The 15,516-nt window shown below is 47.8% G+C and overlaps 1 protein-coding gene across 1 annotated transcript in view; it reads left to right on the forward strand.

The window, feature by feature from the left end:
* The first annotated feature begins 15,152 nt into the window (after positions 1 to 15,152).
* LOC311233771 (transgelin-like) overlaps positions 15,153 to 15,516 on the forward strand; it is a 41,023-nt gene continuing 40,659 nt past the window's right edge. Inside the window, exon 1 of the mRNA XM_084320788.1 lies at positions 15,153 to 15,371. The gene's annotated coding sequence lies outside the window, so the exon portion shown is untranslated. The remainder of the gene's footprint in view (positions 15,372 to 15,516) is intronic.

Genomic DNA, 15,516 nt, shown 5'->3' on the forward strand with positions numbered 1-15,516 from the left:
TTGTTCTGTTTTTTGTTTTGCCATAATTTTGTTTTGCCATGTAAAGCGTCTTTGAGCACCTGGAAAAGCGCTATATAAAATAGATGTATTATTATTATTATTGTGTCTCTGTGACTTGTTCTTGGACTCAGAGTTTGAGTTTCTGTGAGTGTGCCCCACAGGACCAACCACGTGTCCTTTTTTGAGCTTTACAAGATAATACAGGCAGAGAACAAGCAGATTGAAAGATAAGGAAATACGACCCGTTGCTTAACAAACACCTGAATGACCTGTAGCTCTATGACAATGACTTACCACATCGCCAGCTTGTGCTACACACCGTTTCGTCACACCTGTCAATGTTTAACCTCACCACCGCGTCCCCTCTCAAGCCACGGCTTGCCCCGTTTGTGCCTTGGAGGGTGTAGCGTGCTATGATGTCATGCATCCTTAGTTACGAGTGTGCGGATGTCTGTCGGTTTGTGTATCTTTTGGATTAAGGAGAAAAAGTGAGATTGAGCAGATGGGAGGATGAGCGTATAAATAAATTTGGACCCATGACTCAAGAATGTTCTCAATATTTACACTCCCACTGAAAGTGTCTTGACATGCTTTTTTATTTCCTCTTGGTGTACACATCTATAGACCTTTTTTTAACTTGACAACATAAACATTCTAAACAGGCCCTAGCACTTTACCCAAAAATTATAAACTGTATAAGATAACACAAGATAATTATTTATTATCTGTTGGTACAGAACATAGTTTTGTGTCAGATCAGAACACATGCAGCCTTACAAAAAAGAAAACACAAGACAACCATGTTCCAGCATAGACAGACATACAGACAAGACATCAGAGAAATAATATGATTAACCCCTTCCTTCCCTCCCAACCAACGTTATTCATTTGATGTGGCACAGTCCCATAAGTCCAATGTTATTTCATATTGCACAGCCCTTTTATATTGCACTGTCCCATGTAGGTTGCGACCACATTTATATCCTACTTGTTAAGTAGGTTACTCACTTAATTGGATTAGGATACTTAATTGTTAGTATCAATTACTCACCCTGTGATGCCTTGAATTCATGAAGATTTATTTTTCTTCTCCATTTCGAGGGGGACAAGTGAAGTCCATGGTGAACATAGAATCCACAAAAAAAATTACTTGATGAATTGAAGTTAATGGAGATTTGCAGCAAAACTATATCAAAATATCCATTTACAACGTGTGCAGTATAATCCAAGTCTCATTCATCCAGTCATATGCTCAGTACATATGCATTTTCACTAAAACCTTGCTAACAAAAACATTTCTGGTTAAGTGCTGCCTTCAAATGGAACTTGTGTTTTCCGTGTTCGCCATATGAGTCCATATGAAGGAGCCACCGACCGTTGTGGTATTCACAACGTTGTAAGTGGAATATCGTTATCCTCTGTGGCTTCAAGACACATTGCCCAGTTGCCTACCTTGAAGTCGAGACCACAAACTTAACGACTTCCATTTGAAGGCACGTTAGCAAGGTGAAGTACTGAGCATACAACTGATAAATGAGACTTGGATTATACTGCACAAGTTGTGAGTTTCTAAACTGAAAATCTCCATTTACTTTCAATTCCTCAAGTATTTCTACCCTATTTTGAATTCTACGTTCACCATGGAGACATGTAAAGATTCTTCAGGAATTTAAAACATCATGGGGTGAGTAGTCTCACATAGCCATACCTCTCTCCACACTACGTTAGCACTGTGCCAGCACCAGAAAGAGGTCTGGCAGAACCTATTGTCATTCCACTATAGGGAGGTGCTGGTTACGTCATTGCTGTTTCCCACGCGGTCCACCCCTCTTGAAATCACAATGTATTTTCAATGGACACATTTCTAAATCGTCTCGTTTAAAGCAAATAAAGCATGAACATTGGCATGATGTACCTTTCTGTGTATTCATCCACAATCTATAGCTCAACATGAAAAACGTAATCGTAAAGGTAGCAAAATAACAACGTTTATGTTTTCGTTCACTGAGGAACTAAACTTCACTCTGGCACTGCTGACTGACTCCACCACAGCGTAGACTCCTGTGTGTATTAATTAGGCGACAGCACTGAACGACAGGCGTTCAGTGCGTTATTTTTTTACGACAAATTAAACAACCATATAACTAACTTTATTTCAACCAAAAATGCTTAAACAATAAGGTTAGTGATAGAAGGGAACTCATTTTGTGCAAAAATTTTAAGTTTGCCAATGTTCATGAGGCAGAATTATTACAATAGCCAATAATACATTTTCCCAATGATCCCTATACGGGTGGACCGCGCGGGAAACTAAAGTGACGTCAGACTACACCTCCCTATAGGATGGGGAAATGCTCTTGTTGTGAAGGATCAGATTAAACCGAATATATATATTTATTTATGGATATATATTTAATAGTATTTGTATATCGTTTGATATCCCCTGTATATTCCTTGTACATATACACTGAATATCCCTTTAGTCTACTAACAGCCCATAATAGTTTCATTCTACCATTGGACGAGAACCTGGCGCCAGCAGCCAAGCCCCTTGGTTCAAGTTCAATCGTGCCGACGAACATGTCGTTACAAGCCCGGTTCCGCGTAGGAATACGTCTGGCGAAATACGAATGGTACTATTTGTTCACAGCGCATATATATATGGCGCAAGTAAAGTAGAACTTTCTTTTAGTCCATTAGTCCTTTACCCTCCAACCTAGTAACAGACGTGAAGCCTCACCCACAACGCACGTGTGGTGCAGTATGGCCTACTTGGCCTCAGAATAGGCATTGAGACATTGTGTGGATTAATAGTTGAATTGTCATAGTTTGGCACTATACCGTCGAGTGGGACGTATTTCTATTAAGCTAATAATAGTCTATTATGTATGGTGCATCGTTCGGTTAGAGTTATAAAGTGAGCAGTACCCCCATCGTTCCTGACGTTATCTGGAGTCTTAACCAGGCTGGGCAGACCACGTGTGGTGCTTGCATCCGAGGAGCTCCGGGCCAGGACGAGTGGACCTGTACATTGGATTACTTTACCCGGACGACGGCGAGCCTTCCACGGCTTGGATTATCTACGTGCTTTGGGTGCTTTGATTATGCCATGGATAACAGCCAACACTGCTGAGTGTTGGAACTACCCCCCCGAGAGGAGTCCAGGTGAGACGGCGCTCTACCCGAGTGAGGTCGCCTCACGTCTCTTCGTTGTGGACCGGCAGCTACCGTCCACCAGAGGGCCCAGCTGTATTCATCTGTGGACCGAGGTTCTGTGGGCACCGTGTTCAGCACTCTGAATTCTCCCAAGAAATCGTCGGCCAGATGGGATACCGCCAGCGGCTCTCCTAACCCCCCCCCCTACTGTCTTACAACCAGCGGGACCCCCCCTTTAGTGTATCCAGCTATAATCATTTAAGTACCATCGCTATAGTTCCCTAAAGAACCAGGTTGTATACTTGCTCCCTGCGTAACCAGAGATTGGACATTCAATGTTGATTTACTTACGAATACTCATTTGCCTTACAAGTGCATTTCAAATCATAAATGTCATTAAGTGAACGTTGTATATACCCTTTGCTATATAAAATATTCGATTTATACATTTGTGTGGACTTCGTTTCATCAGGTGGGAAAGTGTTCATCATATCTATATCATGTACTGTGTGGCCAGTATTCAAAGTACATAGACAGTAGTGGTTTAATAATACCATACTTATCAATACAGTCAGGGAATTGTACCCCTCAGTTACAATTGGTCCTTCGAGCCGGAGGGTAACTAGTGTAATATTAATATAGTGTTATTAATATTGAAATGGCCTATGATGAACACTCCACGAAACGGTCCTCCTAACGTAGAACGCCCGCAGCGCAGACGACAGCCACCTCAGTACTTAGAGGATTACGCTGTCAGTCAACTACCTAGCCTTCGACAAACGGTAAACGCGGTAAAAGTAGAAAGTAAAATTATGTCTGACCTTAACGAATAGGTTACCCCGACCACAGAGGCCCTAGTGGGTTCTAATGTAACTGACCAAGCTCACGGTGGGGACCAGGAGGGAGCTGACATGCCTTTACCCCCCGCCAATACCGAAGAAGTAGTCCCCGACCAGCCCCGGGAGGAAGACAACCCTACAGAGAGAGAACTCTGCACGGAAGAAGAGGAGGAGAGCGCCGAGGAAATAGAGCTCCAGGACTCCCCAACGAGTACAGCCAGGAGCGGCTCACCCAGGAGCGGCTCACCTCTACAACCGTCTTCCCCCAGCGAAGCGGAGAGGATGCTATCACAGGCGTTCCTCGTCAGCCTGACAGCCGCTACTGAACGCGATCGACTTCAGGGTGAACGCGATCGACTCCAAGCACAGATGCTTATCGAGCGCGAACAACTCCAAGCGCAGCAACGGAGCGAAGAAGAGCGCATACGCCTGGAGATGAGACGCCTTCAGACGGAAGAGAATATGGCAAGAGACCGGGCCGACGCCCAGCGCGCCGCTGCCGGTGCCCAAAGAGAAGCAGATCTCACCAAGCGCGAAGCCGAGCGCGACAAGTTACAAGCGCAACTAATGGAGCAGCTGATCCTCAAGGCAACACCCTCTCCCTCCGCCAGGGGTTCAAGGAACTCGTCGAGACAACAGTCAAGGGCAGCGTCTCCTAACCGAGCAAGCGACCCTGAACTTGACCAACAGACCAAGCCTATACCCCCCGCAGACCCCCTTCCCAGACCGGTCCAAGCGAGACCCAGCTACAAGGAAGGAGCGGCATATACTGCGGAGAAGCTAAATAAACGACTACAGGATCTAGAGGACCTGATAGAAGAAGAAGAGGGAGAGGAGGAGAACCAAGCCCGACGACAGCACAGTACTCCACCGGACCAGGAGGTCCAGTACAGCCCAGGCTATACCCCCGCGGCGCTGCGCTACAGACCCCCGACTCTATTCACGGGTGAGCACGACGCACGACCAGCCCCGAGGAATAGCACCTGGACCAGCGGGCCATGGTACCCTGCCGGTACCAGCCCACAGAGAGGCGCAAGAGGAGACTCGCCTAGGAGGTCTCTCCCCCAACGCTCGCCGATGTATCAGCCATCCACGGCGTCATACATTGCCACGCCGACGTTTCCAGACTTCACCTATGAGAATCGAGCACAGTACACGGAGCTCCGGATGTGCTTAGAGACAATGATGGTGGACGTCGTTGATGAACGTCACAAGTATGCAATATTACTGAAGCACCTGAAAGTACCGCGAGCGCACAATATAGCGCTAGCCTATGCCACCTCTACGACCCCATACACCGCGGCTCTAGCAGCGCTGGACCAGAGATATGGACGTATATGGGATTACGTAATCCAAGAGATAAGGCATATTGATCGCCTACCCCCAGCAACAGACAATCGCTCATTAGACGACCTGTCTATAAAAGTGCAGTCCCTGGTAGGGATGCTGGGAGCGCAACGGGAAAAGGGCATGCACGAGCTATACGCCAACTCTAACGTCGAGAGGATTTTAGAGAAGCTGCCACCCGCCAGACAAGAGCGTTTTAGGCGGCAGAGAGACCACCGTGATCCTAACGGTCCCGAACCATCCCTCCTCGATCTAGCCGACTTCCTGGCGAGAGAAGTCAGCAGCTTACGACTGGATACGTTCGTGCGGAGCACGCCAAGCTCCAGAGAGGGACCCAGGAGAATAAACGATGGAAGAAGATCGGTGACTGTCATGCACCAATCAGAGTCAGTACCGAGCAGTAAGAGCCACAGTACCCCCTCGAGAAAAGAGAAGTGGAAGATGGTGTGCCCCTACTGCGAGAAGGAACACTGGCTGTCACAATGTGACCTGTTCACAAAGATGAATGCAGAAGAAGTGAGTCAATGGATAAAGTCCAACAGGCGCTGTTACCGATGTGCGCGCAGTCACATGGCAGCCGAATGCCGCCTAAAGAAAAGGTGCAGTCGGTGTGACGGAGCCCATCTAGATATACTACACGACAGTAACAGAAGAAGGCCTGCACCTGCACCATCGAGCAGCACCAAGGCAAGTGTCATGTACATTGACCCCGCCAGCAGCAGCGGCGCCCAAGTGCTCTTAAAGGTAGTCCGTGTGACATTGAGCTACCAAGATAAAGTCATGGACACTTACGCCGTCCTTGATGACGGGTCAGAGAAGACCCTTCTGCTCGCGTCCGCTGCGGCCCAGCTGGGACTGCGGGGGAGCGAGAACCAAATGACGATTCGGACAATAAGAAGAGATTTAAAGACGATAAAGGGCGAGAATGTCTCCTTCACTATCGCAGCAAGCGGGCAGCCAGAGCGACGGTATAGGATTACAAATGCTTTCACCAGCCAAGAAATAGGACTATCGCAGTACACCTACCCCATCGCCAAGCTGATGGATAAATATGTGCACCTGCGTCAACTACCTATCCCGCTCATAGACGGCGCCACCCCGACCCTGCTGATAGGCTCTGACCATGCAGACCTCATCGTCCCGATTGACCGGGTCCATACAGGACCCCGAGGCTGTCCTGCAGCAGTCGAGACCCGCCTAGGGTGGACACTACAAGGCCCCCTCGCTAAATCTCTCAACCGAACAGCAGCCACTAGCTGCCTCCACTCCAGAACGACAGAAGAAGACACCACTCTCCTGCAGCATGTCGAGAGGCTATGGACACTAGAGACAATGCCCTTTAAGAACGAAAAGAAAGACATTTGTTCTAAAGAAGACATTTACGCCATCAACCTACTCGAGCAAGGGACAAAGAGAGTCACAGTCGGCGGAGTGATGAGATACGCAACTCCACTCCTGAGGCGAGAGGGAATGCCCACCTTTCACGCAAAGAAAGACGCCACGGAGCGGTATCTATTGAACACAGAGCGGCGCCTAGCCAAAGACCCCGCTCAAGAGAGTGTGTACCGCGCTGAGATTGAGAAGCTAATCACAGCGGGACACGTGACAAAGATTGACATTAAAGAGGCCGATCAGACGACCGAATCATGGTACGTGCCGCACCACAAGGTCCACCACAACGGCAAGGATCGCATTGTGTTTAACTGCAGCTACCAGATCGGATCCCAAAATCTGAATAAAGAGCTCTTGCCCGGCCCCACACTCGGCCCCTCTCTACTAGGCGTGCTACTACGCTTCCGCCAGGACAAGGTGGCTATCAGCGGGGATATCAAAGGGATGTTCCTGCAGGTGAGACTAGTGGAGGAGGACAAGCCCCTGCTGCGGTTCCTATGGAGAGAGAGGATCGGAGATGAGAACCCAGCCATCTACCAGTGGGAAGTCCTCCCCTTCGGAACCACATGCAGCCCGTGCTGTGCTACATTTGCACTACAGAAACACGTCGCAGAGGACCCAGCAGCAGATGAAGAGGTCCGACACAGTGTGAAGAACAGTTTCTACGTGGACAACTGTTTACAAAGCGTTTCGACTCAAGAAGAAGCCGAGGCTCTCCTAATCAAGCTACGCGCCTCCCTGATCAAAGGCGGCTTTGATCTCAGGCAGTGGGCCAGCAGTGACCCGCACGTATTGCGCAGCCTCTCCCCCGCGGACAAGGCTGCCAGCAGCGAGACCTGGATGGCGACCATCCCAGGAGAAGCCCAAGAAATGACACTAGGACTAGTCTGGCGCTTCAAAACAGACTCGCTCCACTATAGACACAAACCCCTGACCACGGAGCAGGGAAGGTCGACGGCGATACCGACCACCAGACGGAGTGTGTACAGAACACTCGCCAGACAATATGACCCGTTGGGATGTATTCTACCTTACACCACCAGGGCAAAGATGATTGTACGAGCACTATGGGACAAGGACCAGGGCTGGGACGACCCAATACCCGCACACCTTGCCTCCACATGGAGAGAGTGGGAGACGGAGCTCCGCTCACTCCCAGGCGTTAATATACGCCGCAGCTACTTCCCACCCACAGTGAGGCCAGAGACATGCAAGATGGATCTACACGTCTTCAGTGACGCCTCCGAAGTAGCCTATGGATCGGTGGCCTACTTGCGTGCCCAAGAGAAGGGAGGAGAGATACACACTGCTTTCATCCTGGCTCGCTCAAGAATAGCCCCACGAAAGCAACAATCTATCCCGCGTCTAGAGCTCTGCGCAGCCCTAGCAGGAGCGCATCTAGCCACGTTAATCCAACGTGAACTCACCATTCCGGTGCACAGAACAATCTTGTGGTCAGATTCCACGACAGTACTCACATGGATCAAGTCTGATTCATGCAGATACAAGGTCTTCGTGGGAGTCAGAGTCACCGAGATTCAAGAGTTAACAGAAGCAGCGAGCTGGCGGTATGTGGACACCAAACACAACCCAGCTGACGTCATCACCCGGGGAATGTCCCTGGATGACCTCACCCGTCGCAACATCTACAGTGACGGACCAGAATTCCTCAAGCTCCCGGAAGAAGAGTGGCCTACGCCCACCCCACGGGAAGCAAGTAAAGAGGAGGCTGAGAACAAGAAACCTATGTTCTGTGGACTGAGCACAGTCGCCTCCACAGACCCCAACATAGATGATTGCATTACCCTACAGAGTGCGCAGCTAAAGACATTCCTGTGGCACCACCCAGAGATTCAGTCCACCACTGACATCTCAGCAGCTGACTACGAAGAAGCAGAACTTCTTCTACTACAACAAGCCCAGAGAGACTCGTTCCCCGACGAGCTAGACTGTCTACAGGGAGGAAAGCCCGTCCCATCAGACAGCAGACTGCTCCACCTGGCACCCGAGAGCGACGCCCATAATCTCATCAGAGTGGGTGGTCGTCTGCGGAGAGCCCCCGATCTACCGGATGACATTAAGTACCCGATAGTCTTGAACAGCCGACACAAGGTCACAGAGCTGATCATAAAGAAATACGACGAGGATGTACACCACGCAGGAGCAGAGAGAGTCTTCGCGGAGATCAGACGTCGCTATTGGATACTTCAAGGAAGAGAAGCGGTGCGACGCTTCCAGCGAACCTGTCTAGACTGCCGAAAGTGGCGCGCGCAGCCCAGCATACCCCGGATGGCTGACCTACCTCCCTGTCGCCTCCGACTCGGCGACAAGCCATTCCACTCCACAGGCATGGACTGTTTTGGCCCGTTGTATATAAAGAGAGGAAGAGGAACCGAGAAGCGGTGGGGTATTGTATTCAAATGCATGACCACCAGAGCGATACATATCGAACTCCTTCCGACCATGAGCACAGACTCATTCCTTATGGCCTTCCGAAGATTCACATCACGGAAAGGAAAACCGTCCACATTGTTGTCTGATCACGGGACAAACTTCAAAGGCGGAGAAAGAGAGCTGAGAGAGAGCTTCCAAGCTATGGGCCCAGAACTTAAGACCCAGCTCGCTCCATCCCAGATTGACTTCCAGTTTAATCCCCCGAACGCACCCCACTTCGGTGGAACCTGGGAACGAGAAGTACGTTCTATAAAGACAGCCCTGTACGCCGTGCTTGGGGCCCAGACTGTGGCGGAAGAAGTCCTAATGACAGTCCTCACGGAGATCGAGGGAGTATTGAACTCAAAGCCCCTCGGTTACGTCTCCAGTGATGTAGCAGATGTCGACCCAGTCACCCCCAACACACTCTTGATGGGGCGGCTAGACCCCGCGCTACCCCAGACAATGTACAGGCCTGAAGAAGCGAACGGCCGAAGAATGTGGAGGTACAGTCAAGTACTAGCTGACAAGTTTTGGAACAGCTTTCTACTCCACTACCTACCGTCTCTACAGACCCGCCAGAAGTGGGTAAAAGAGAGAGACAATTTGACAGAAGGAACAGTCGTCATGATTATCGACCAGTCACTACCCAGAGCTATGTGGCCGGCTGGCCGCGTAAGCAAAGTGATCACCGGTGCCGATGGCAAGGTCCGAGCAGCCGAGGTGCTCGTCCAAGGGCGAACTTACACACGACCCGTGGCGAGGCTAATAGAACTGCCCAGACTCCCGGACACTATCGATGACGACCATGACCCCATGACTTTGTGAGTTGACTGACCCTTACAGCGGACCTTGAGTGGTAGACAGTGCGGTTAATCTGTCTCTGCTTAGCTAATTAGGTGGGACTAATTAGGGGGCGGCTGTTGTGAAGGATCAGATTAAACCGAATATATATATTTATTTATGGATATATATTTAATAGTATTTGTATATCGTTTGATATCCCCTGTATATTCCTTGTACATATACACTGAATATCCCTTTAGTCTACTAACAGCCCATAATAGTTTCATTCTACCATTGGACGAGAACCTGGCGCCAGCAGCCAAGCCCCTTGGTTCAAGTTCAATCGTGCCGACGAACATGTCGTTACAAGCCCGGTTCCGCGTAGGAATACGTCTGGCGAAATACGAATGGTACTATTTGTTCACAGCGCATATATATATGGCGCAAGTAAAGTAGAACTTTCTTTTAGTCCTTTACCCTCCAACCTAGTAACAGACGTGAAGCCTCACCCACGACGCACGTGTGGTGCAGTATGGCCTACTTGGCCTCAGAATAGGCATTGAGACATCGTGTGGATTAATAGTTGAATTGTCATAGTTTGGCACTATACCGTCGAGTGGGACGTATTTCTATTAAGCTAATAATAGTCTATTATGTATGGTGCATCGTTCGGTTAGAGTTATAAAGTGAGCAGTACCCCCATCGTTCCTGACGTTATCTGGAGTCTTAACCAGGCTGGGCAGACCACGTGTGGTGCTTGCATCCGAGGAGCTCCGGGCCAGGACGAGTGGACCTGTACATTGGATTACTTTACCCGGACGACGGCGAGCCTTCCACGGCTTGGATTATCTACGTGCTTTGGGTGCTTTGATTATGCCATGGATAACAGCCAACACTGCTGAGTGTTGGAACTACCCCCCCGAGAGGAGTCCAGGTGAGACGGCGCTCTACCCGAGTGAGGTCGCCTCACGTCTCTTCGTTGTGGACCGGCAGCTACCGTCCACCAGAGGGCCCAGCTGTATTCATCTGTGGACCGAGGTTCTGTGGGCACCGTGTTCAGCACTCTGAATTCTCCCAAGAAATTGTCGGCCAGATGGGATACCGCCAGCGGCTCTCCTAACCCCCCCCCCTACTGTCTTACAACCAGCGGGACCCCCCCTTTAGTGTATCCAGCTATAATCATTTAAGTACCATCGCTATAGTTCCCTAAAGAACCAGGTTGTATACTTGCTCCCTGCGTAACCAGAGATTGGACATTCAATGTTGATTTACTTACGAATACTCATTTGCCTTACAAGTGCATTTCAAATCATAAATGTCATTAAGTGAACGTTGTATATACCCTTTGCTATATAAAATATTCGATTTATACATTTGTGTGGACTTCGTTTCATCAGGTGGGAAAGTGTTCATCATATCTATATCATGTACTGTGTGGCCAGTATTCAAAGTACATAGACAGTAGTGGTTTAATAATACCATACTTATCAATACAGTCAGGGAATTGTACCCCTCAGTTACAGCTCTGGTTTGTTTGTATTTCTCTAAACTAATCACAATCATCCTGGGTAGCACTAAGCCCAGGATGTAGCGACGGTGCCCTTGCCATTGATTGATTGATTGAAAACTTTATTAACAGATTGCAGAATGGGTACAGTACAGTACAGCTCAATACATACAATTGTTAAGGGGATGCAGACCAGAGAAAGACTTTCGTCTTGTTTACATCAGGGTCCCCCATTTTCAATGCATCATAACATATATGACATACATGACATACAGACAGTACTGCTACATCTATACATTTATGACATACCAGATTTGCAAATACAGTACTGTTTGTGATACGAAAAGAGTCCAGAAAAGAAGTATATACATTTGACATAGAAACTGTACATTGGAGGAGGTTGGGTAGGTGGGGGGGGGGGGGTACTGTACATTGGAGGTGGTTGGGTGGGTGGGGGGAGGTTGGGTAGGAGTGGGGGGGGAGGTTGGGTAGGAGGGGTGGGTGGGGGACACTGTACAACTGTACAAGCAACACTGTACATTGGAATATTGACAAGACCATACTTGGTCATTTTTACTGTACATTGGAGGGGGTTGTGTTAGGACATTTACAGGGGCCAGTTTCGAATTGCAGTCTCCCGTAGGTGTTTTTTGAGAGTGTTTTTGAAAGTGGGTAGTGATTCACATTCCTTTACAGCTTTGGGTAGTGCGTTCCACATTGATGTGGCATAATTGCGAAACGTGTTTAGTCCCTTGTTTGAGCCGAATCTGGGTTTAACATGATTTGTGGAGCTCCCTCTGGTGTTGTGATCGTGGTATTCACTGACCTTTGGGAAGTATTTTGACATGTACATGGGTACCTACCTTGGTCGTGTAGTGTATCTTGTAGACCAGGCCCATTGCAAGTTGCTGTACTCTGTCGTCTACTCTAAGCCATCCTAGGTTGTCAAAGTGGGCAGGGGTGAGGTGGGTTCTAGGAGTAAGGTCAAGCAGTAGTCTGACCAGTTTGTTTTGAGATGTTTGTAATTTTGTTTTTAGCGCCTTTGAGGTGCTTTGGTACCATGAGGTGCAAGCATAGTCGTAGTACCCTTGAATGAGTTCTCCTGCCAGAGTCTTCAGGGTATTCTTGTTTACCAGTGAGGAAATCCGGTACAAGAATCGAGTTCGTTGGTTGACTTTTTTTATTACATTGGATGCCATTTTGTCACAGGAAAGATTTGCCTCTAGGCAGGGGCGGACCTTCCTACAGGCGAAATAGGCGGTCGCCTAGAGCGCCACCCAGAGGGGGGCGCAAAAAAAAAAAAAAAAAAAATTATTCTTTTTATTTTTTTTATTTTTTTTATTTTTTTTCTGTGCAGTTTTGGCGCCCCCCTCTATATCTGCAACCATTATTTTTACATTAAAAAAATTCTAACATAAGGGAAAATGAGCCAAAAATCTAAAACGGTCGGTCGGTCTGAGCCTCAGCTTTAGGTGTTCACAGTCAGAACATGCTAGAGCGCTGTGCATTGATGGGTATCGGTCAAGTGTTTATAGAATTGAACGTTGAGGAAAGAAAGACTAACGTTAGAGAACTATGAAGAAAAAAGCCACAAAAAAAATAAAATAAAAAAAAAACATTTTTTGGGGGGGGGGGGGGGGGGGCGCAGTGGTGAATCTCGCCTAGGGCGCCAAATGGGCTAGGTCCGCCCCTGCCTCTAGGATGGAACCCAGGTAGGTAATATCTTCTTTCCTTGTGACAATATTGTCACCCACTGTAACTGAGAAGCCGTCGGTCTTGCTGAGTTTGTTATTTGAACCGAAGAGAATGGACTCTGTTTTGCCCATGTGTAATGATAGTTTGTTATCAGCGAGCCATATGTAGATTTTGCCTAGTTCCGAGCTGAGGGTTTTTTCAACCTGTAACTTGTTCTTGTCAGAGACCAGCAGGGCTGAGTCGTCCGCAAACAGGAACAAGTTGCAGTCACAAGCTGACGACATGTCATTTGCATAAATTAGGAACAGTAGCGGACCTAGTATGCTTCCTTGTGGAACACCACAGCTTACTGTGAGGGGGGGGGATAGGGTACCGTTTACCTCCACCATCTGCTCTCTCCCCTCCAGGTAGGATTGCATCCAGCTCACTGATAGACTATCAAAACCAATTGCTTTTAGCTTGTCAATCAGAATGGTGTGATTGACAGTGTCGAAGGCCTTTTGTAGGTCCAGCATGACCATGCCGCAGTATTTGCCCGCGTCCACCTCTTGTTTGATGTGGTCGTTTAAATAGAGAAGGCATGTGTCAGTGGAGTGGGATGTTCTGAAGCCAGATTGGAATTCGTAGATTCGATTTTTTTCCGCGAGATATTTTTCGACCTGTTCATATACAATTTTTTCCATGACTTTCGAGGTGGAGGTAAGAATAGAAACAGGGCGGTAGTTGCCTGGGTCTAATTTACTGCCTTTTTTGTGCAGGGGTGTTACTCTCGCAATTTTGAAGTCCTTGGGGACGTGTCCCTGTTTTATGGAGAGGTTTATTATGTTGTGTTGCAGATAGCAGAAGGGGAGAATTCCAACTGAAATAGTCAGCCAATGGCATGCGTATAGCCAGTCTAGTCTATATCCTGTGATTCAGATTCACGTGGGTGAGTAATCGATATACAAATTATGATATTTGGGTGGAGCTTTCTGTCGATTGCTAGGGGGAACAGCTTTGGCCCCTGTTTATTTCCTGTCAGCGACTGTATTTAATTTTATACTGTAATTTTTTTATAATTTTTTTTTATTATACATATATACATTATTATTATTATTACATTATAAAACTGTGGCAGGACAAATTAGACGGGCCGCCACAGTCTAGGTAATTAATGGGAAACACTGAGTTAATTCCATGAGCTAGGGGCATCATAGCAAAATTCAGATTGACCCTATTCCGAGCAAACTCGGGGGGCCTTTACCCTCATCCCTGTAGTCAATGCGCCAGATTTCCATTGCCTATTTTCACTGTGTCACAATGTTTTCAGAGCTATATATCTATATTCTATATTATAGCTATGGAGACAATACTATGGCTCATTTGACAGTCACTATCTCTCGTCCAACATGCAAAAAATAGTAAATAAAATTATGTATACGTTCGCGCGTTATCCCGTGGTGAATATAGTTTCAGAGTGATCCGGGCTCATTCCTGAAAGCTGAGTTATGGAGCGCTATGTGAATTTAGCTAAAGTCGTTCGCGTTTCTCGCCTGGACACGCTACTGTTTCCAAATCAAACTATAGTTCTGAAAAGGCCTATAATGGGATTGAAATGGCATTCTGTGGCTACTTTAGTGTTTCCATTTCTGAAGAAAAAAAGAAAAGAAATGTCAGACCACAAACAACACAAATCATTCATTACTGCCACCCCCTCCCTGGGCTCCGCTCTAAACGACCCTGTTATCTAGTACTTTATTACCCCCCCCCCCCCCCCATCACTTCCTTATCCTCTCTGCTGAGTGGTAGAGACAGAAATGTCAAGAATTCCTCTCAGTGACCACACACACTACCAAGCAATTTGGTTGGTTCTCTCTCTCTCTCTCCCTGCCTTTCTCCTAAATAAGGAGGTACAATTTTGAGTGGAAAAGAAGTAGGAAGAAGGTAGGAAAAAAGTGGGTGTGTCCAAAGAATGTAATAAGAGCACACACCCGGGAGGCCCCTCTCTAACTCCTCACTCTCTCTCTCTCTCTCTCTCTTGTATAGTGGAGTCATCTCAGACACAAGGCGTGTTCGCTCTCTTTAACCACCACTCCCTTTAAACGCGCACTGCCCTGTACTGCACACGGTGTTTGTAAGGAAGGCGACGGCTAACTGCTTTGAGACCGAAGCACAGCGACCAACTAACCGGGTCAACACCACCACACCTGTACACCACCACTCAAACGGAACACACTGTGAGTACTAGACCAGCTACCAGTCTACCTCTTCTGTTCTGCCTTTTGCATTTAGCTGCTGACGCTTTTATCCAAAAGCGACCTACAATTTCTCTACACGTTTTTGAGAAATGCCGCTGTGGTGGCGGTTACACATCATTGCTCT

The sequence above is a fragment of the Notolepis coatsorum genome, assembly GCF_963971535.1.
Source record: "Notolepis coatsorum genome assembly, chromosome: 8".
Classification (NCBI taxonomy): Eukaryota; Metazoa; Chordata; class Actinopteri; order Aulopiformes; family Paralepididae; genus Notolepis; species Notolepis coatsorum.